At 40.1% G+C, this 6,021-nt stretch overlaps 1 non-coding gene across 1 annotated transcript; it reads left to right on the top strand.

Annotated features, from left to right (window-relative positions):
* Nucleotides 1-2,419: 2,419 nt before the first annotated feature.
* On the top strand, nucleotides 2,420-2,526 carry LOC125492076 (small nucleolar RNA R71). The gene has a single exon (XR_007268526.2). It is a non-coding gene; the product is annotated as a small nucleolar RNA R71 (small nucleolar RNA).
* Nucleotides 2,527-6,021: the final 3,495 nt, after the last annotated feature.

Here is a 6,021-nt window from a genome sequence, read left to right as displayed (position 1 = left end):
AATGACAAGCTAGACGTTCCAACATCTGATCAATGAAGGGAAGGGGAAAATGTCTTTCTTAGTGGCAACATTTAATTTCCTATAATCAATGCACATACGCCACCCAGTAACTACTCTTGTAGCAATTAATTCATTTTTCTCATTTTTAACTACAGTAGTACGCCCTTTTTAGGAACCACTTGAACTGGACTCACCCACTTAGAATCAGAAATAGGATAGATAATCCCAGCATCAAGCAATTTCATAACCTCTTTTTTGACAACTTCCTGCATATTCGGGTTCAAACGACGCTGACCTTGTATACTAGGACGATGATCATCCTCAAGATGAATTTTATGCATGCAAAAGTCAGGGCTTATGCCTTTCAAATCATCAATTATATCCAATGGCCTTTTTATGTTGTCGCAAAACAGACAAAAGTTGAGACATTTGACCATCATTTAATGCAGCACTAACAATCACAGGGCAATTTTCAGAATCATCCAGAAAAGCATATCGCAGAGAAGGGGGAAGGGGTTTCAGTTCAGGTTTCTTTACCTCTACCGGTGGAGTAGCACATACTAACCGTTCATCCTCATGAGTGGTAGTACCTCAAGCTCGACACAGGTAAAAGCTGCTTCCCAAGCATCCACTTCAGTAGTCCGGATAATATCATCACCTGTGGAAGAGGTAAAACAAAGCAAAGCCTCCAGTGGATCCCGCATAAGGGATTGAGGCATGTCATCATTAACCAGCACATCAATGACATCTATTCTGTAACAGGCTTCCTCTAGCATGGGACTTTTCAAAGCATTGGTCAAACTAAAAGTTACCTTATCATCCCCACAGTCAAAGTTAATTTCCCATTTTTTAATCTATGACAGCTCCAGCAGTATGAAGGAATGGTCTCCCTAAAATGATTGGGATTTGAGTATCCTCTTCCATGTCAAGCACAACAAAATCCACAGGAATGTAAAATTTACCTACCCTCACAGGAACGTCCTCTAAGATACCTAGGGGGTATTTAACAGAACGGTCAGCCATTTGAAGAGTAATGTTGGTACATTTTAAATCTCCCATGTCAAGCTTTTTCAAACAGTCAAGGGCATGACACTAACACTAGCACCTAAATCACATAAGGCTTTGTCAATAAATATGGTGCCAATATTACAAGGGATGGAGAAACTCCCCGGATCTTTCAATTTAGGGGGGGATTGATTTTGCAAAAGAGCACTACATTCTTCAGTAAAGGCAACAGTTTCTACTGCATTAAAGGCTCTTTTCCTAGTCAAAATTTCCTTCAAAAATTTAGCATATGCAGGTACTTGAGTAATGAGTTCAGTAAATGGGACAGTTACCTGAAGATTTTTCACTACCTCCATAAACTTACCAAGTTGGTGATCCAGCTTATTCTTTGATAGACGAGTGGGAATGGAACCTTATCGCAGGAGTGGTGGAGGAATTTTTTCAGGTACTTCTGCTTCTCTGCATTTGTGTTGGTGGTAGCCTCAGGAGCTGACGAAGTTTCAGTTAGTCTGCATTTTTTTCTGCTCAACCGGACCATCCTTAGGCATTGGGGGACCATCATAATGTGTTCCACTCCTAAGAGTGATGGCATTGGCAGTGTCCCTTGGTTGCATTGATTGTGAAGGTAAGGCCCCAGGTGGCCTACTAGCAGAAGAACTAGCCAACTGAGCTAGTTGAGTCTCCAACATCTTGTTATGCGTGCCCAAATTTTCCAGTTGAGCTTTTGTGTCAGCTTGAAAAGCATTGAACCCTTCTGCATCTGGAACATCATATTCTTCAACTCTGTCATGGCTGGGTCAGCAGAGGAGCAGGCTGTGGAGTGCTTGATTTCTCTGAAAACCAGGTGGAGCTTGTTGTGAGGTTGGTATTGTTGACCCTGTTGTTGAGGTGGATATGGTTGTTGAGGTTGAGGGTTCAACACATTAGTACTCCTATATGAGAGGTTGGATGATGTCTTAACCCAGGATTTAGGTGTTGGAATAGGGTTGAACTGGTTCCTAGGTTGTGACTGGAAAGCATTGACGGCCTCACAGTTATTTTCCAAGCGCAGGACACTCTTGAGAGTTGTGCCCAGATATTCCACAAGCATCACATATATGCACATTATAGTTAGAAGCACTAGCCATCGCATTAACACTCATATGGGGGGAATCATTACCTAACTTCAGGGATCAATTTTTGAGTTAGAGAGCTAGTTGCCCAGACAGTAGGAAATGGCTTCAACATCATGTTTACCCCCTTTTTCAAAGAGGAACGAATGGTAGAGGCTTGATTAGATGCTAGCTTCTCCAAAAGTTCATACCCTTCCTCAATTGCTTTATCCATGAAGAACCCACCAGATGCTCCATCAATTACCCGTCGTGTATCTGCATCAACTCTAGTGTAGAAAATCTGACACAAGTACCACTGGTCCAACCCATGATGAGGACATAGACGCTGCAGATCCTTGAACCGCTCCCAAGCTTCATATAGAGATTCACCAGGATCTTGGGTGAAAGTAACTATGGCATGTCTCATATCTGCAGTTTTCTGGTAAGGGACCACTTGATGAGAAAAATCTTGGAAAGTTCTGGCCAGGTGGTGATGGTGGAAGGCAGCTTTTATACCAGAACAAAGCTTTATGCGCAGAGAGAAACCAAATAGAGGAGTTTCATCTCATCAGGAGTAACACCAGCTTGCTTCTGAGTAGCACAACACTGTAAAAATCTCTGCAGTGCTGATTTGGGTCTTCAGATGGTAACCCAGCGAACTGATTGTTCTGAACCATATTCAGAACATGAGACTTGATCTCAAAATTTGTAGCAGCAATAGTGGGCATCCGTACCCCAGTAGGCACGTTATCAGGAGATGGTTGTGCATAGTCTCTGAAGGTTCGAGTAACATTCTCACCCATGTTGAGAGTAATAGGTGAGGTGGGGTTTCTTGGGTGGGGATGATGGTGGAGAAGGTGTCTTTTGGGAGGGTGTCCCTGCAGACAGCTTAGCTTGTTTAGTTTTCTTTCTGAGTCTACGAGCGGTCTTTTCAATCTTCGGATCGAACGGGATGAGATTTGGGGATTTCAATTTCCTGCTCATACACCAAAAACACTAAAACAAACGTGAGATGCTCCAAAGAACAGGTGTTCTTCAGAGTAGAGGTTAGTTTAATACTATAATTCAGACAAATAAAATAAACCGTCTCCCCGGCAACGGCGCCAAAATTTGAAGGCTAAAGTCGTATCACCTAATCAAAAATAACCTAAGGTCCACTAACTAGTAGTCAGGGAAGTCAGGATCGAATCCACAGGGAGAAGTTATATTATGTATCTGAACTCTAATATTTACACTAACGAAATCAGATGAATGGTTTGTTACTAAATAACAGATAGCGAATAAATATGAAGGGTAAATATATTAAAAAGTACTAGAATCATGGATCACTATGCATACAATTCGGGAAATCAGGATAAATAATACCACCTAGTAAGTCAACTGTCTAGGGCACATGTAATTTCTCTCGAACATTACCTCCCTCAAAGATCACCAGCCGCTCTCGCATAGTCAAGGGTCACTTTGCCTAATAATTGAAAGCCTATACGGTATCTCTCCTCTCGAAGTAGATTCAGTATTGCAAGAATAGAATATAAATCAGGCCTAACTTATAATCCTAGCATGAAGAATCAATCAAAGGAAACAGTTGAAATACAAGATAATCAAACTAATCTATCAATCCCTATTGCATACATAGATCTCCACAATTCTAGATATAGAACTACTCACTCATAATCATGAAAACATAACAAGAATCATATAAAAACTCATACTTTGAAACATGGCAAATAACTAAGAAAATAATCTAATTACAATGGAAGAAATAACAAAGAAATAATGAAGAAAGATTACCGAATTATATTGAACTATGAATAAGCAAAAGGTTTGATCTTGAATTGAAATCACAAAGCACTAAATTAAGGTTCTTGAAACACCTCTAGAAAAAACTAATAATCAAAACCAGAAGAAGGCTAATAATTCTCCTTTTTCCTATTTATACAAGCCCTAAAACAATAGCCAAAAGTCTCTAAAAAAGGGCCCGCATTCATTAAAAAAACGCGTCCCATCAGTCGCCCGATCGGGCCAAAGATGCCCGATGGAATCGGGCTCCAAAGCGGAGGAAAAAGCCAAAATCCCCAGACGCCCGATGAGATCGGGCTGACTCGCCCGATGACATCAGGCTGTCTGATAACGTGGTAGGTAGCAACAGCTGGCATGGGCGCCCGACGTCGGGCCTGGTCGCCCGATCGGGCGAGACACCGAATCACGACTGGGCATCTGACCCCCGATCGGGCCCGCAACAGAAACATGGAACCTGCTTCTTCGCCCGATCGGGCTGGGCCGCCCGATCCTGTCGGACCGATCAGTTTAAGCTCGTTTCTTGTTCTTCCTTTGCTCTAATCCCGGAAAGCATCCTCGGGATCTAGAAACTCGGCATCTAACCTCTCTAATCCAATGTGCAATCATGTAAAGTAGGTAATAGCTCCCCAAAACCTACAATCCAATACAAAACAGTAAACCACAACTAGATGGAGATAGTTAGTACCAAATGGCTCCTAAGAGCACCATAACCATAACTTTAGCACATAAATAGGGGAGAAAACTCTATATAAAACCATAACTTTTAGCACATTTATAATTACTCCTTTTGATATGTTATGTTTATGTTTATCAATATAAGTTTTGTTCTTATTTAACCTTGGTTTATTATTAAATAAAACGTTCAAAGTATTTTATAACGTTTGATAGGATTGTCAAATACGTGAATTTGACAAATGGAACTATATCTAGTAAACAGGAGTTATAATATACCTTAGTCCCTATTTCGAATCATTAAGTTGAACGTAAATGATTCAGTTTCATGGACTAGATTGCAAGTTGATTGATAGCGCATTTTCATGGGCTATAGGGCCATGGAGATGTCTAAGTCATTTGCATAGGCTTGTATAGTTGATACATGCTAGGCAGACCTAGTGGGAGTTCTCTAAAAGGTTTATGAGACTCTTATTAATATGTTTAGTGGATTCCTTTGACATGAGTATGACATTGTTCTTACTTAAGGATTAGTATGTTTTTGACGCTGCAAAATGTCGTGTCGTAAAAGGAGGTTATAAAAGCAGCGATCGGAATTGCTATGAATTGAGTGGGAGCTTTGGTTATACAAGATGGGATAAAGTCCTCCTAAGAGTTAGGATTGGTGTCTTGGTCTCTTGAAGAGTGAGAACTGAAAATGCATGGCCGTGGTCAAATGGATTAAGAAGTTAATCATTTGTTTCGACAGTTCGAACTCAGATTTCAAGGAACGACTTGAATATTCGTATGATGAACATATGATGTTATCATATCATCAAGTTAGACATTAAGCGACTTAAGGAGTTTTGAAGGTTACACACTTGTTCTTAGACAAGTGGAAGATTGAAGGATTTTGTCCTCGATCACGTGTAATAAACTAAATAATATTAGGATAAATTATGAAGATAATATATTCAATAATATTAGGTGATCACAACGTTTTGCTAGAAGCTAATTGTGATTTTTTTGACTAATAGGATTGTGCCAACTACTAGTATTATTGAGTCATATGAGGTCACACAAGTAATGACACTTGTATATTACCCAAATCCATTTGTGAAATGGGTTGGGCGGTTTTATGATGGGTGGGAAGAGTTGTAACTCATGAGTTTATTAGGCTCATAATGTATGACATTATGAGGCAAAATAAAGCCTCATGAAACACCTCTTTTGTAACCACCTTATATAATGATATAGGGGTTATAAAGGTGTACATACTTTTACATCTTCTAGAGTGAAAAAAAATATGTTTTTTCCCTTAGTTTTTTTTCACACCCATTTCGGCCCTCACCTCAAAAGTAAGAGAATGTTTTCTCTCTTCCGTACTAGCATACGTGGTGATCCAAGTGTTATTCGTGGACCAATACTAGAGGAACGACGCTTGACGTTCTCATAAGATCTCACTTGGAAGTTA

This window comes from Beta vulgaris, chromosome 7 (assembly GCF_026745355.1).
Source record: "Beta vulgaris subsp. vulgaris cultivar EL10 chromosome 7, EL10.2, whole genome shotgun sequence".
Classification (NCBI taxonomy): domain Eukaryota; kingdom Viridiplantae; phylum Streptophyta; class Magnoliopsida; order Caryophyllales; family Amaranthaceae; genus Beta; species Beta vulgaris.
This window is presented reverse-complemented; position numbering and strand designations above follow the sequence as displayed.